At 47.2% G+C, this 16,862-nt stretch overlaps 1 long non-coding RNA gene across 1 annotated transcript; it reads left to right on the top strand.

Annotated features, from left to right (window-relative positions):
• Positions 1–134: 134 nt before the first annotated feature.
• LOC147346154 (uncharacterized) lies at positions 135–959 on the top strand. Its single transcript, XR_015153972.1, has 2 exons — positions 135–456; positions 797–959. It is a non-coding gene; the product is annotated as an uncharacterized LOC147346154 (long non-coding RNA).
• The last annotated feature ends 15,903 nt before the right edge of the window (positions 960–16,862 follow it).

Genomic DNA, 16,862 nt, shown 5'->3' with positions numbered 1-16,862 from the left:
ATTGCCGGGGTTGAGCTCAGGTGTGTTGAGCACCTGTTATATATCAGGTGCGGTTCTAACCACGGCAGGTCGGCAGAGAGTGCGACAGGCCGGGCCCCACGCCTCCCTCTCCCTAGAACGCGCGTGGGCGCTGCGATCTGTTCCTTTCGTTCTTCTGCCCGAACAGTCTGGATCATTCGCTCTACATCTCCGCCAAACGTCTGTCAGTCAATCTGCCAACCTGACTGTCCATCCGGGTCACTGTCCGGTAACCACGGGCCTATGCTCATCGGTGCGAGCCGGCTAAAGTCAGGGGCGAGGGTTTCGCAGAAATACTAGCAAACCAGCTGCCGACCCACGACTCACGGTGGTTCCAGCGTCCGCAGGTGACTCCCGCGAGGCCCTTGCTTCCTCTCCGTCTCCACCCACCATCTAGATACCGGTCCCGGAGCCACACCCGGACCTCGCTAGTCACTGGTAACCAGTAGCTAGGCACTGTGCCTCTCGGGTCAGTTCAGGCAGCCCTTTACCTCTTGCTGCCCTTGCAGCTCCGACAATTCTTCACCTTCGCCGAACTCTCCGTTCCCTTCCCGCTGCTCTTGTTAGCGTCCCCCTTTACCCAGCGTGAATTCTGGGCTCAATCACTAGCTTCTCCGGGGTCCCGGCACCCCACCCCCCGCCCTCTGCGCCTCCTTTCTCCTCGTCTGGGGAACCCCCAGCGCCCCCCAGCGACTCCGGAAGGGAGTTGAAGGGACTGGAGGAAAACAAAGCAGGTGCTGACACGACTGCCACCTAATTACTGCTCACAAACCTCCAGGAGGCCTCTAGAGCTGCGGAGCGACTCTGCATTTTCCCGGTCACGCCGCGCGCCCACTCACCTGGATGGCTGTTCACACCCCAACCCCCTCAGAACTCCCAACAGAATCTTCCTGTCTCCCTACCTTCCGACTCTTCTTGTTTAATAAAAATTAGCAAATAAACACTGTTGACTAGAGACCTTACCGGAAACATAAACAGTTAACATATTTTGTATGTTATATGTATTATGTACTCGATTCTTATAATAAAGTGAGCTAGAGAAAAGAAAATACTATTAAGAAAATCAAAAGGAAGAGAAAATACACTTACAGTCCTATGCTGTATTTACTGACATAACTTTACCTGGTCTGTTTGCAAGATGAATCGTCTGTCAGGACCTACATCAAACGGGGCTTCCCTGGTGCCTCTGTGGTAAAGAATCCACCCAGACGCAGGTTTGATCCCTGGGTCAGGAAGATGCCCTGGAGGAGCAAAATGGCAACCCACTCCCGTATTCTTGCCTGGGAAATCCCACTGGACAGAGGAACCTGGTCCATGGGGTCACAAAAGAGTCAGACAGGACCTAGCAGCTAAATGATAAGACCACGAAAACCTACATCAAAATTGTCTCATGTGGTATAAGTGCTGTAGTTGTTACAAGTATTACTAACACTGGATGTCAAAGATGAAAAGCTAATGCAAAAAAGAAATTCATATTTATTTGGGGGTTTCCCTGGTGGCTCAGATGGAAAAGAACCTGCCTGTGATGTAGGAGACACAGGTTCTGTCCCTGGGTCAGGAAGATGCTCTGGAGAAGGGAATGGCAACCCACTCCAGTATTCTTGCCTGGAGAATTCCATGGATAGAGGAGCCTGGCAGTCTACAGTCCATAGGGTCGAAAGAGTTACAGGATAATAATTGATGTGTTGATAACGAAGAAGCAGAAATACGGATGTTTTATGGTCGCCTAGCATCATCCATCGGAGAAGGCAATGGCACCCCACTCCAGTACTCTTGCCTGGAAAATCCCATGGATGGAGGAGCCTGGTAGGCTGCAGTCCATGGGGTCGCTAAGAGTTGGACACGACTGAGTGACTTCACTTTCACTTTTAACTTTCATGCATTGGAGAAGGAAATGGCAACCCACTCCAGTGTTCTTGCCTGGAGAATCCCAAAGATGGGGGAGCCTGATGGGCTGCCGTCTATGGGGTCGCACAGAGTTGGACATGACTGAAGCGACTTGCAGCAGCAGCAGCATCCATACAATTGCTGCTTGGTAACCCAGCCTACATACTCATGAGTGAATTGTTTTAAAACTTTTATGGCATACAGTATTATATTAATAATACAATAATAGGAGCATTGTTATACTTTTAAATAATACTCATCTGTTGATGATAGGCTTTTTCTTCAATTACAGGACAAGCATACTGTACAGTCATGTGCTTTTTTGAAAATAAAACTATAAGGCAGTAAGAAAATAACATCATTAATTTTATATTAAATATCACTCCCCTTATACCTATATAAGGGGAGAATAGTGTCTACAGATATCTTATACATTCATGATACACTTTTAATTTTTTCAATATTTCTAGTCCATGCAGTTCATCTGTGAGCTTTTCAAATTGTTGAAAATCCCCCCCAAATTTCACAATATATTTACTGAGCAACCCGCATATAAGTGGACCCACACAATTCATCCCATGTTGTTTAAGGGTCAACTGTACTGTATTAATAATAACTCACATTACGCCCATTTGGGTGCATGGACGGATTATAGATTTCCAAATGTTTTTAAAGAAAAAATCACAGTGCACTTTACTACATATGGAGCTTTTTTGAAATTTCACTAATAATTTGAAAGTTGGACTTGAGAGTTTACTAGGTTTGATTGAAGGCTGTCAAGTGGCTCTCTCCCACCTGTCTCTCTCAGGCTCTGCAGTCAGAGGCCTGTGGGCTGTGTGTCCTGCAATTCTGCCTAAGAACACCAGGTGGCACCACCTGCACGTACTTTTACAACCTGGAAGTTCCCAAACAAAAGAGATGACTTTGGATGACAGGGTCAAATTCGGTTTTGCTTTCTTACTGGACTTTCCACATAAAAGCGATGCCCTCACTATGTTGTAGGTAAGTTATGCAGTGCTGCCCAAGAGCTCTGAGTGCAGTAGAGCTGGGAAGATCTACAGTATTGATGTCCAACAATAAGTCACTTTCGCAGGTGCTTGAACCAGCACAGTCCTCTTGATGAGCATCACTCAAGACAGAGAAAAATCTGCACAGTGTGGCATGCAGGATCTTAGTTCCCTAATCAGAGATTGCACCTGTTCCCCCTGCACTGGAAGCTCGGTGTCTTAACCACTGACCACCAGGGAAGTCCCTTGTTCCCTTTGAATCAGATCAGATCAGATCAGTCGCTCAGTTGTGTCTGACTCTTTGCGACCCCATGAATCGCAGCACGCCAGGCCTCCCTGTCCATCACCAACTCCCGGAGTTCACCCAGACTCACGTCCATCGAGTCAGTGATGTCATCCAGCCATCTCATCCTCTGTCGTCCCCTTCTCCTCCTGCCCCCAATCCCTCCCAGCATCAGAGTCTTTTCCAATGAGTCAACTCTTCGCATGAGGTGGCCAAAGTACTGGAGTTTCAGCTTTAGCATCATTCCTTCCAAAGAAATCCCAGGGCTGATCTCCTTCAGAATGGACTGGTTGGATCTCCTTGCAGTCCAAGGGACTCTCAAGAGTCTTCTCCAACACCACAGTTCAAAAGCATCAAAGGGAATAAAACCGCCTACTGACTTGGCTTGGTGGGTCCTACTCTATATTTTGTTGGACTGCTTGGAGGTGATCTAGTTCCACTCTGTGAAAAGTCTCTTTTTAATACCACATCCCATAGGTGTATTTGTAAAAAGGACTTTAGCCTTAAATTATAATAGTTTAACTCTCTTGCAAGAATATATTCATGTGGCTGTATTTTGTGCAAATGTCAATTAAGAAATTTGAAATAATACAATTTACAATATTAACACTTGACTTTTTTTCTATGAAGTTTTTAAAAAAATAACATGCATCTTCCAAATGAAAAATTCCTCCAGAAGCCCTCAACGTAATGGTGTTGGGAAGAAGCAGATGCCACTTGGGTTTATCCTGTTTGCTCTTTAGGCATTCACTCAACAAATCTTTGTGGAGTGGATGCTCCAGGTTGTACCCCACCCCCAGGGAGGTGGCAAGTGTGATCCAGGAGTAGAGACATGATAAATAAACAGCGGGGGTGGTGGTTGTGGCGGCCAAGGAGGAGGAACAGAACAGAAGGAGGGACCTGGGAAAGCGCACCTGCCCAGGTGGGCGTGGTTACCTCCTCAGGCAGGTGACCTGCCCAGTGAAGGCCTGAGCCAGGGTCAGTCCGGCCCAGGAGCACAGCTGGTAAAGCTAGGAAGCTGGCAGCCTGTGGATAGGGAGGGGCCGTCTGGCCCTTCCAGGAAGAGAGGGCACCAGTGAGCCCACACACCTTCCTGAGATCTGCCTAGAACTAGCCAAAGTTTGAATTATGTTTGAAAATCTTCAAGAACACCTCTCTCTCTTAAATACAACTTCCAGCTACTTGTGTGATGAACAGTGAATACATGTTAACAGAGAAGCTAAGAAAGTACTCATAAATATGTACCATAGGAGATTTGACTCAAACGTGGAAATGTCAAGCCCACAGTTGCACTGGGATTGCAAAAACAGCTGAAAGACCCGTTTTCGCGGGATTTTCGGTAGCTAAGGAGATAGAATAGCAGCACTATGATAGGCCGCTCACTAAAAAATGAGAAAAGGTTCAAAGAGGGGCCGTGGCCACATCCACCACCTCCCCCGCCCAGGTCCCCCAACGCCCCCTGCCTGCCCTTCCCTATCTGACCGCTGAGTGGCGCTGCTGCCCGCAGCTCCGCCGGAGAACCAGGCAAGCAGAAGGGCCGCAGATGCCAAAGGATTCAATCCTGCTAGAATGTGAAGAGTCCTTTCAGATTCAGAAAAAGGAAGAAAAGCCCTCATCCTCCTCAGTCCCCAGTGAAATCAAAGATGAAAGAAGATGGATTTAGCCTGGCAAATAAGAAAATAAACAAGTGCTCTAAATGGATAAGTTTTTCCTTTTAAATTTGTTTTTGCAAAGGGTTTTTCTTCCCTGAAAAACAAAATACTAAAATAGCAAGTTACGTTCTCATTTACAAATCCTTCTCAAGAGGAAGTCTAATAATAACACGAGGTTCCCACTGGACCCGGCTCCTCTCATAAATGTAAATACATTTCTCTCCTCTGAGGATAGAAACCTGCCCTGAGCCAGGTAGCGCTCATCTAAATTGGTGATTTTACTCCTCGGTATTTTTTCCACCTCTTTTACCTTGAACAACCTCTCAAATAGAATGGAAATTGTAGATTCTGCAGCTGTTTACCAGACAGAAGGGGCCTCTTCAGGGAGTAATACACAGTATAAAGGACGGTGGCAAAATGATTTGCTCAGCTTTATTCCAAACCCTGTGGAGAGCTGTCAGCCCCTCACCAAGTCCCATCTTGAATCAGGTCTGCAGGATGAGGAAGCTGGGCTATATCCTGGGAAGAGCAGGCCTGGGGTTCATCATCCTTTCTGGCCTCGGCTGTGTTTCTTATAAGACAGAAATCATTTGGCTTCTTGAGCCTTGGTTTCCTCTTCTGTAAAATGGGAATAATACTGTGGTGGATTCAGAGTAGCAACCAAATCTTGGACACCTGTCCCAGTGAGAGGTGGGGTCTGTTCCTAGGCTGCCCCCAGGTGGTCCTGTGACTGTGTGGACAGTAGAGTTGGAGGAGGGGCGGTTCCAGCGCCCACCTCCTGTGGTCCTGGGAGCCCCGGGCAGTCTAAGCCTGAGCTCACGGTGAGGGGCCCATGGAGCTCTTCCCACCCACTGGCAGTCACTGCAGGGCAGATCCCAGATGTCATGAAGCAGAGAGAGGGGGGCCCCCCATGTGCCCCACCCAGGATCCAGTCCACACCATGGAGAAAGACATCCATAGCCTTTTGTTCTCAGCCCCCGAGCTTTGAGACCGTTTGCTGAGCCGCGGTGGACAAGCCCACCAACAGCCCGGCCTGTAAGCCAGTCACTTTTACAGCTGACGGTCCAAAGCTTGTGACTCGGGGCTGACACGCTGCGCGCTCTGTCCATAGCAGCCTCTGTCATTCCTGTCATTCCCATGCTTTTTCCACGCACAGCTTTTCAGAACCATCGGCTGAGACTCTCCGCCCAGAGCACATAGGACATGGAAATCCCTCGCAGCTGAACCTCGTGGGCGGCCAAGCGCTTCAGGGCTGCAAATCCTCCGTTAAGTACTGCAGTTACCAGGCTCCAGCACGTGCCCATGGGCAGAGGAGAATGTAGCAACTCCAGGGGCTGGATACCCACTTCCTCTCCCCCTCCGTCTGCTCTGCTGATGCTGTGCCACCCAGAGAGGGGAACGTGGGGCGGTGGGAGGATGGAAGGGGATGTGGGGAGGAGGAAAGGGATGAAGGGGAGGATGGCTCAGCCCAGGGGCAGCGGAAACAGAGGAGCCAGGCCTGGAGGGCAGGAGAGGGTCTTTGCTTGAGGACTTGAGCTTCTCACAATCTGCCTCTGGATCCTGACCTGGAGTCTCCAGAGCAGTTAAAGTCACCACAACTGGGACAAATAACTTTGAGTGACACGCTTTTCCTGTGGTTCTTTGCAGCTGCTTGGAAAAAGGGAGGAAAAACCAAAAGCAAAAAAGCAAAAAGGTGGAGGGGAAAGACTGCCAGCCAAGCCTCCAGGACCCTCAGCAGAGCCGGGACCTGAGCTTTAGTTCCTGTGCTGATGTGCCACCACTCAGACAGCAAGCTCCTGCCAGCTATACTTGCACCCTTTTCTTGTTTTCCACGATTCTGGTTTCCCTGTTTCCAGCTCCCCCCCATCCCTAGGGGCCAACAGCCTGCCCATCGTGTGCGCACAAGCCCAGCCCTGCCCTCCATGTTGACCTGCTTCTGGACCAGCTCCCCTCGGTCCTCCTCCACCGGCCTTGTTACCTCTGGAAGGATGCTCCAGGGCAGCCTCTTACGGACTTGGTGGGCTTTCTACCACTCACCAAGTGTCACCCTGGGGACAGAAGGACAAGTGAGCTGGCCCTGTTCAGAGCCAGCAGATCAGCTGTGACCCTGGTGAGAACTGAGTGGGTCTGTGGACGATTCTAGGAAGAGTTTCACATTAGCAATGATCGACTCTGACTCCCCTGTTTCCAGGGGTCTGTGCTGACCCCTGGCGAACCCAGCATGATCCCATGCCCAAGGCAGGGGTGTGTGAAGAGCCCCCAGGGACCCGCCTGAACACAGAGGCCCCTTGGAGCAGCCCTGACGCTCCAGTTCTAGAGCCTGTCTTCAGAAGCTACAGCATTTATTGCTGTAGAATTGAAATTCTGTGGTTTTGAATCTTAAGTCCAAGACGGGACCTATAATTTAGATAAGCATCAACCAGCCGGCAGTGTAGTTTAAACTACAGGCTCGTCTTTGATATTCCAAATAGACTCTCAAATCAGCCCTCTTACTGACTTACAATCTTCTATGTCTTATTTATTTTAAAGAGATAACAACTTAAGCTTTCCCTTTTTCAGTTTACCAAGACTCTTGGGTTGTAGACAGAAGCCCTCACCAGAAGCACAGCCCCGTTTCTGCCCTGTCCCTCTTCCCCTGCCCCCCATCCACACCAAGGACCAGCTTGTAGTCAAGCGGGACTGAGTCCATGCTCTTGGCCCTCAGGGCCCAGCGTGGGCCGCCCTGCTGTCCAGGCACCGACCAGAAAAGACACAGATCTTCACCGTGTTGCTAGGATGATCTGTACATAGTTCCAAGACAAGATCCCCCTTCTGCCTCGTGGGTGAGGGGTCCCCTCTCTGTTTCTCAGGCAAGCACTGGGTTCCCTGTGCCAAAGGGCACTTACAGTTACTGTCTTTGCTCCCAACAATAGCTTTAGACCTAGGATGAGGGTAACATTCATCTTAAAAATAATGTCTGGATGTTTTACACAGAACCAAACATTCTGAACTCAAACAAAAGACAGCTTTCTGAAGCCAGGGTTCTGCCGATTGCCAAGGCCATGATGAAATCTGTTTACACGATGTTCAAATTCTGTAATATTCTGTAACTTTGAATTCCATCTGGGGCAGTTTTGAATCAAGCCAGGCTCTAAGGTGGGTGGGGGGAGCCAGGCGGCACATTCACTGTTTACTCCTTAATCCAGCATGTGTTTGTGAAATACTGGCGATCCAGGTGTGGACAGTGTGGGCCGGTCAGCCCGGCCCTTCTGCCAAGGGCCTCCCTCAGTAGCAGAAGTGACAGCTGTTAAATAACGTTAGAAAAAATGACAAATACGGAAAGTGCTACTGAGCCTAGTGGCTCAGACGGTAAAGAATCTGCCTGCAATGCCAGAGACCTGGGTTCGATCTCTGGGTCAGGAAGATCCCCTGGAAAAGGGAATGGCTACCCACTCCAGATTCTTGCCTGGAGAATCCCATGGACAGAGGAGCTGGCGGGTCGCAAAGAGTGGGGCACAGACACAACCGAGCGACTAACACTTTCACTTTCACTGGGGAGACAGAACCTGCCAGGAGGTGGGTTGGGCGTGGATGTAACTCAAACAGCTCGGGAAAGCATTAGGGAGACAAGATCCTAAGGGCCAGGATAAACAATGGGTGAGGCAGCCTCCAAAACAGCTGGGGCGCTGTGTGCTCCACCTGTGCTCAGGTGTGGGCGTGGCCCCGGCACTCGGCAGGTGATGCTTTCAAGATGGTGCAGGCTCCGCCTGAATCCTCAAAGTTAGCGGAAAAGATGGAGGAATAATAATAATAACGCCATAATTAGGAGGAAAGGAGCATCTGGGTAACTTTGCTGTTTTTCCCATGTGAAGTTTGCTCTTTAGAATGACCGGTGTTTGCACAATGGGTCAGTGGTGTGTACACAGAGGGACTGGCTCTTGCAAGTATGATGCAGCGAGGAAACACATTTATTGGGAGAAGGAAATGGAGAACGGGGGATGACTGCAAATAGAGAAAGAGTCTACTTTGGGTTAGCTCTTAGATTGTAGCCAGGTCCGGGGAGGGCCGACTGCTTCTCAACGTTGCAGAAAAACAAGCAGACCCACCCCGCAGTCCTGGGCTGGCTGCTAGTGATGACCTCTATTCCAGCTCACGCGGGAGCAGAGTGCAAGGAGGCTGTGTAGATGCTGCTTCAAATTCACTTTGAACTCATTTAGAGGCCACTGCCTTCTCCTCCTGTCTGGAGATCAGCTGGAATCCAGCCAAGAAGGAACTTTACCTCCCAGTAAAGCCTGGGACAGGCAAAGAGAAAACTTTGTGATGCAAAACACAGACATGCACACACAAGCACAAGTATGTGCACACACACACACACACATCTCAGGAGGAACAGGATTTCCCAGAGAAGAAGTTGCTTGCATTGAAAGACTTAAAAAAACTCTCTGCAAGAAAACAAGGAAGAGTTGCAGAAAGAGGGAGAAGTGGGAGAGAGAGGGGAATCCTCGGATCAGAGCCAGGAGGCCCATCAGTGACGGGGTGGCTCAGGGGTGCGACTGGTGCCCACATAAACTAAAAATCCTCTCTTTGGTGTTTCTGATCTGAGAGTCAGCTGACTATTCAGAAAGAAACACCACCCAGTTAAAGTGTTAGTCTCTCAGTTGTGTCCGACTCTGCGACCCCATGGAATGTGGCCCAGCTGTAATGGAGCCTGGTGGGCTACATTCCATGGAATTCTCCAGGCACAAATATTGGAATAGGTTGCCATTCCTTTCTCCGGGAGATCTTCCAGACCCAGGTCTCCTGCATTGGCAGGTAGATTCTTTACCGTCTGCGCCAACAGGGAAGCCCAGGGTTGATGTATTGGGAATGGGGGGACTGTCTGGGCAGGAAGCATCCTGAAGATAAAAAAAGGAAAAAAGATTCTCCACTGCCAACCACCTTGTAAGAGAGCTGGGGTGAAGGATGTGGCCTGACTGGACTGGAGAGGGGAGACCCTCAGGGTTGGCCACATTAAGACCCCCTTGTGGTGGGGACTGTGAAGACCCCCTGATCGCCCCCTCCCACAGCAGTTTAAGCAAGAACATCCTTGGATATTAAAACACACACACACACACAGACCCTTTCTCATTGAGGTTGCGCACTAAATGGTTTTGCTCTCAAGATCTAGGATTTGAACTTGGATAATCACTGCAGATGGTGACTGCAGCCATGAAATTAAAAGACGCTTACTCCTTGGAAGGAAAGTTATGACCAACCTAGATAGCATATTCAAAAGCAGAGACATTACTTTGCCAACAAAGTTTCGTCTAGTCAAGGCTATGGTTTTTCCAGTGGTCATGTATGGATGTGAGAGTTGGACTGTGAAGAAAGCTGAGCGCCAAAGAATTGATGCTTTTGAACTGTGATGTTGGAGAAGACTCTTGAGAGTCCCTTGGACTGCAAGGAGATCCAACCAGTCCATTCTGAAGGAGATCAGCCCTGGGATTTCTTTGGAAGGACTGATGCTAAAGCTGAAACTCAGTACTTAGGCCACCTCATGCGAAGAGTTGACTCATTGGAAAAGACTCTGATGCTGGGAGGGATTGGGGGCAGGAAGAGAAGGGGATGACAGAGGATGAGATGGCTGGATGGCATCACTAACTCGATGGACGTGAGTCTGGGTGAACTCCAGGAGTTGGTGATGGACAGGGAGGCCTGGCGTGCTGCGGTTCATAGGGTCACAAAGAGTCGGACACGACTGAGCGACTGAACTGAACTGAAGCTTAGCAGAGAGGACTGCATGCTTGGGCATTTATTGACACACCTGGTAACGGGATCCCATGATTATGGGTCCCCTCTGGGCACAGAGCATTCAGAGTCCTTGACGGGAACGCAGCTTTGTGTGGCAAAACGACTTTTTGTTACCAGGAGACAGTCTGCCTTTCATTAGCACATAATAACATCTCACTTTTATGGGAGGTTTCTTCACTCCTTTTTCTTCCTTAGATTTAACTGAAGGATCAAAGTCCAGTTTTGCTACACAGAGCCCAGGAAGGGAAGACCCCCGTGTTTCACAAAGTAATCGAACATGAAAGCCATAGACTTCAAAGGTACACAAATAAGAAAATGAGGTTTTCAGAAGATCCCTGGGCCATGAGGGTAATTTCAGATGGATCCAGGGGTTTAAATTTAAGAGACTTCCTCACTGGGACTAGATTTGGGGCAGACCTGGAGTATCTTCTAAGCAGTGCACAAAGGGGCACCCAGCTCAGCAGGTAGGATGCAAAGATTATGGAGCTTCTGAAGCCCTGAGTCGGAGTAATGTGCTAGATAAACTGGGGAATGAATGCGTGGTTCTTCTTTATTGAACAAGTGTCCCGAGGAGAATCTCTCTCTCTTTCTCTGCTTCCAGAAAAGGTTATTCTTTTTCCTGAGTAATTAATTTGTTCGAGTCACATGAAATTTTGTCACGTTACCTCTTTGGCTTCTAGAAAGCCTGACATTAACTGTAGCTCCCCTCTAGAGAGGGGCTAAGATTTGTGAGCACATCCTGAGAACAACCATGTCACATCTGGATTGTTCTTATTTTTGTAGCCTTCGATTTTGTTTGCCCAGATGTACTCAGCTATTTTTATATTCTATTCGGTCCCGTTGAATTGTAGGTATTTCCGTAAACTGCCTTGACTCATTTTTGGAATAAAGTGGGATAAAAATAAGTAAATAAAGAAACATTGATTGCAAGTCAAAGAACTCAAACTATTTAACCATGCTAAGCTGATGCAGTAAAATCTAAGCTAAGGCAGTAAGAGCAAAGCCAAGAATACAGATTTTCAAAAGCATAAACAACAAAGCACTAAGATAAGCAAAATAGAACTTTATAACCACTCCTCTATGCCAAGTACAATCACTTGCTATCAGACCAAGGTGATGTTCCCTCTTTTATCTTCCCCCGGAAAGATGTCAAATCCTTGAAGCTTTTGGTTCCACATGGAAAGGAAACCCAGTGGAGGTGACTCCAGTGATTCCCAAACAGGCCCTGCAATTAAGTGTCTTCTGTGAGCTTGTGATAAGCAAGGAATCTGTCAATGGTAAAATATTTTAACAAGTATCTTCATGCAGCATCTGTTATTTTGTGGATTACATTTGATGACGGCCGTAGATGCCAGAAGCGAGGGGGGTGGGGGGTAGAGCAGACATTGGAATAGCTTCTAGACATAGACAACCAATACGTACACAAATTATTTCTTTCTTAAAAAACCTGTGATTCCTCTCAAGATTCTTATAGCAATGGTTTGTTGCTGCTGCTGCTGCTGCTAAGTTGCTTCAGTCATGTTCGACGCTGTGTGACCCCATAGACGGCAGCCCACCAGGCTCCTCCGTCCCTGGGTTTCTCCAGGCAAGAATACTGGAATGGGTTGCCATTTCCTTTTCCAATGCATGAAAGTGAAAAGCAGAAGTGAAGTCACTCAGTCATATCTGACTCTTCACGACCCCATGGACTATAGCCTACCAGGCTCCTCCGTCCATGGGATGTTCCAGGCAAGAGTACTGGAGTGGGTTGCCACTTCCTTCTCCAAATGGTTTGTTGAGTCCTGACATTTCTAAACCATAAAAGAGACAGTTTCAACTTCTAAATATTTAAGGACCTCAGTGACAAAAATGAATGTCTTTTTAAAAAAATAAAAAACTAACTAACATATTGGTTCCACCAGAGTTGGTGTTCCTTGGTGGCTCAAATGGTAAAGAATTGCCTGCAATGCAGGAGACCCGAGTTCGATCCCTGGTCAGGAAGATCCCCTGGAGAAGGGAATGGCAACCCACTCCAGTTTTCTTGCCGGGAGAATTCCATGGACAGAGGAGCCTGGTGGGCTACAGTCCATGGGGTCGAAAAAGAGTCAGACATGACTGAGCAATTAACATTTTCAGCTGTTTTCAGAGCTGGTCTAGACTAGGGGAAGTAGTGGTGCTAAGATTATTTTCATTGGTCCATCTGTATCTATGATATTTTATTCAATATTTTTAGAGATTGTTAATTATAGAAACTGAAATTTAACTGAATAAGAAAGAACGGAGCAGTGATTTGCAGCACAGGGTCCAAATCATATTAGGAAAATGTGAACAAAACTCTACCAAAGAAGAAACCTGGGGAGAGCAGTTGTTTGGAAGCCTGTCAAGTGGAGAAGGAGTAATTCCTTCTGAGAGAGTTAGGATCATGGGTGGAACTAGGGTCTAATATTCATCCCAATATTAGAATCTTTAAAGAATTATAAGTGTTCAGAAATGGAATGACATGCCCTGACGTTTTCAGCAATGACTCTGGAAACTTTCAGGCTGACCCCGGATGTCCTCATGAGTTACCACACTGGCTGGGGGCAGGGGAGGGTCACTGCGTTGAGTATATGATGGAACAAGACAAATTCAAAACTTTCTTTGAGTATAAAATCCTCTATTTATAGCAACATCACTGTTATTCCTAAATGGTGGCAGGGCATAGTCTAACGATCAGTTTACTTAATGTTGGTCATGCAAAAATAAGTGAAGAATAATCAAAATAAGTGTCTGAAGCTTAGAGTAACTGATGTAAGTCACAGCCCTGCCAGCACCCCCCGGGGCTGTGGCAGGACCCCCAGCGAGGAGCAGTTAACTATGCAGTCAGCCTGAGGAGGACGCTGGGACCTCAAGGACCTAACAAGAACAGGTTGAATACCTGTTTCATTTCATTTCTTTATTTTATACTGGAGCATAGTTGATTAACAATGTTGTGTTACTTTCAGGTGGACAGCATGAATTAACTGTTTTTAAACTTGTTTGTTCATAGTTGTTTGCCTGTGTGGCAGAATTTTGCACAGAGCTCCTATGAGTTTTTAGTTGTTTTAATCATCACCATTTTCTTCAATATTCCAATGCTTTTGGAGTGAATTGCAATGGAAAAGGTAACTTACAGCTCTCTGTGGTCTGGAAATGTGATGAGATGAGTGAACAAGTGTGCAAGATACCGTGGAATCGAAATCTGTATCACCCCCCCGGGGAGAAGGACTACTCCAGAAATAGAGCACATGGTTTGCTATATTTCCAGGCAGGCTGCTCATCTGAATTCATATTCACAGCTTTATTACGCTGAAAATGACACACGACTTCTTTAGATCTCTGGCCCAATCATCACTTTGATGTCTGATTTATTGATGCACAAAGGACTTGCCTTTCAAGTTTGTTATCTCTCATTTCAGTGGAATTTTTCAAAGTATTAAGAAACTCGCTCCACAGGGCCGTCTACCCAGCTGGAAGTTGGCACAAGGTTCTGCAGTGTTATTGGTGCCCCTGGCTATTTCCTGCTATTTAATTTCAAGCTAATAAGGAAATGCAGAGGTTGGCTAGGTTGTTGTGAATGCTGCGGGCAGACATTCATGCTGGAGCACACTCAAAGGGGGTTCTTCAGAGAACGCGCTTTATCGCACCAAGGACTCTGTTTTCTTGGCTACTGAAATGAATTTTGTTTGGAAATCAGAGCTATTTCTCATCTTTGACCAGCTCTTTTGTGAAGCCTGCACTTCCATGTTTATGCCATCCATTTCTGACATCATCCACTTGTTTCCATGGCAAAATTACTCAAAGAAGAGAAAATATAAAATAGAATATTTTTTGGAGAAATGTCTATTCAAATCCTTTGCCCAATTTTTTTTTTTAATGTGGACCATTTTTAAAGTCTTTATTGAATATTGCTTCTGTTTTATGTTTTGGGTGTTTTTTTGCCCCCAGAAATGTGGGATCTTTTTCCCCAGTCAGGAATTGAACCTGCACCCATGCATTGGAAGTGCAGAGTCTTGACCGCTGGACTCCCAGGGGAGTCCCCCTTTGACCATTTTTATAAAGAGAGTTTCTTGCTTTTTTTTTCCCGCTGCTGTTGTGTGGTAGGGGTTCCTTTTGGAGATTAACCCCTTATCAGATAAAAGGTTTGCCATGTGTTCTTTCATCCCATGGGTTCTTTTTCCCTCTAGACTTTTCCCCTTTGCTGTGCAGACGCTTTTTGGTTTGATGTAGTCCATTTTTAAAGTTTTGATTTTGTTGCCTTGCTTTTGGAATTATATCCATGAAATCACTGCCAAAGCCAATGTCGTGATACATTTCCCCCGTATTTCCTTCTTAAGAGTTTTACCGTTTTAGGCCTTATGTTCAAGCCTTGAATCCATTTTGACTTGTTTGTTTTTTTGTTTTGTCTCTGGTGTAAGGGTCCAATTTCAGTCTAGTGTATGTGTATATTCAGTCTTTCCAGTGTCATTTGTTGAAGAGACTCTTCTTGCATCTTCCTGGCACCCTTGTATTAACAGAAGATCAGCTGACTGCAGAAGTGTGGGTTTATCTCTGGTCTCTGTTCTGTGTATCTGGCTTTGTATCAGTGCCACACTGAACTGTGGCTTTGCAATGTACTCTGAAATCAGGAAATGTGATTCCTTTAGTTTTGCTCTTTCTCAAGATAGCTTTGGCTACTCAGGGTCCTTTATGGTTTCCACATACATTTAAGGATTGGTTTTTCTATTTTCCAAAATACATACCAGGGATCTAGTATGATACCGGAGAAGGCAATGGCACCCCACTCCAGTACTCTTGCCTGGAAAATCCCATGGACGGAGGAGCCTGGTGGGCTGCAGTCCATGGGGTCGCTAAGAGTCGGACATGACTGAGCGACTTCACTTTCACTTTTCACTTTCATGCATTGGAGAAGGAAATGGCAACCCACTCCAGTGTTCTTGCCTGGAGAATCCCAGGGACGGGGGAGCCTGGTGGGCTGCCGTCTACGGGGTCGCACAGAGTCGGACACGACTGAAGCGACTTAGCTGCAGCAGCAGCAGCAGTATGTGTTATAGGGATGGGACGTACCATTCGCAACAGAACATCACAGGGTTTGTGTGGATGGCTATGAACATCATCGCTGTTTTCAGGAGGATGTTTAGAGTTGATGAACTAGAGAACTGCGCTTCTACCGTCATCAAGATTTCCCTTCAGCCGGGAGCGACAAGGCCTGCACTCAGGCTGTTTCCACCTGGTGTGTGTGTGCGAGGTCCTGGGCTGCCCGCCCTTCGAACAGGGCTCCTCCGTGTTGGGAAGCGCGGGGTCACTCAGAAGGGCGGCTAGGCCTGGGAACCCTTTGATGGACCATTCAGGATGGACAATCCTGGCAGTGCTGGATGCTGGGCCCTGGACGGACAGTGGTGCTTGTCATGTCTGTACTGGGGACACTGGGACCCTAAAAGCTCCTTCTTGAGTCCTGGGTCAACTTGGATTTTATACAGTCTGAAGCCCAGGTCACACTCAAATTGTATTGCTGACCAAGAAGCAGCTCTCTGAGCTGCCTGTGACCAGCCTGCTGCCCAGGACGAGACGTCCAGTTCCAGAGGCCAGCGACGCCGAGGAGAGCCAGCCAGTGTTCATGCCCTGCCTGTCCCAATCTTGGAGCTACAAATATGACCAGCTTTTAACTTCAGGGTAGACTGGCCAGCGCCTGAGTGCAGATTATGGAGTATTTTCAGCTTTTATGGACTATTCTAGAGTCAGCCATTCCTTCCTCAGAAACAGCACCTTGGCCTTAAGTTAAAATTTCCAATTCTTGAAACAGAATGACTGTTAAAAGATAGACCACTGTGTTTCTTCAAGGTGACAGAGAATCTCTTAAAATAAGACAATCTTTGTAGGCTACGCGGGCAGCTTAGTTTTAGGACGTGAAGTATGTGGGTGAGATGGTGAGTGACAGGCACAAATCCAACTGATGATAATTTGTGAATAAATTATACTGGTCATTCTCTGTTATGATTTGTAGTGGGTCAGAAAGTGACAAGACCACATGAATGTCATCTTGTCCCTAAGACACATACATATCACACACTATATACACATTAAAACCTGTGTATTGGGGTATATGTGCATATATATGGGTATGTATATATGTGTGTGTGTATACACACATGGAGTGTACTTTTAAGTATGAACAGCTGAGCCCAGCTGAGTGACTATAAAGCCAACATTTTTATGGTAAATCACAGAGGTATTCTGTAGTGAACATTG

Source organism: Bos grunniens, chromosome 24, assembly GCF_055505025.1.
Source record: "Bos grunniens cultivar Pamir isolate PY7600 chromosome 24, Bosgru_T2T1.0, whole genome shotgun sequence".
NCBI classification, from domain to species: Eukaryota; Metazoa; Chordata; class Mammalia; order Artiodactyla; family Bovidae; genus Bos; species Bos grunniens.
Note: the sequence above shows the minus strand (reverse complement) of the source record. Positions and strands in the feature narration are given on the sequence as shown.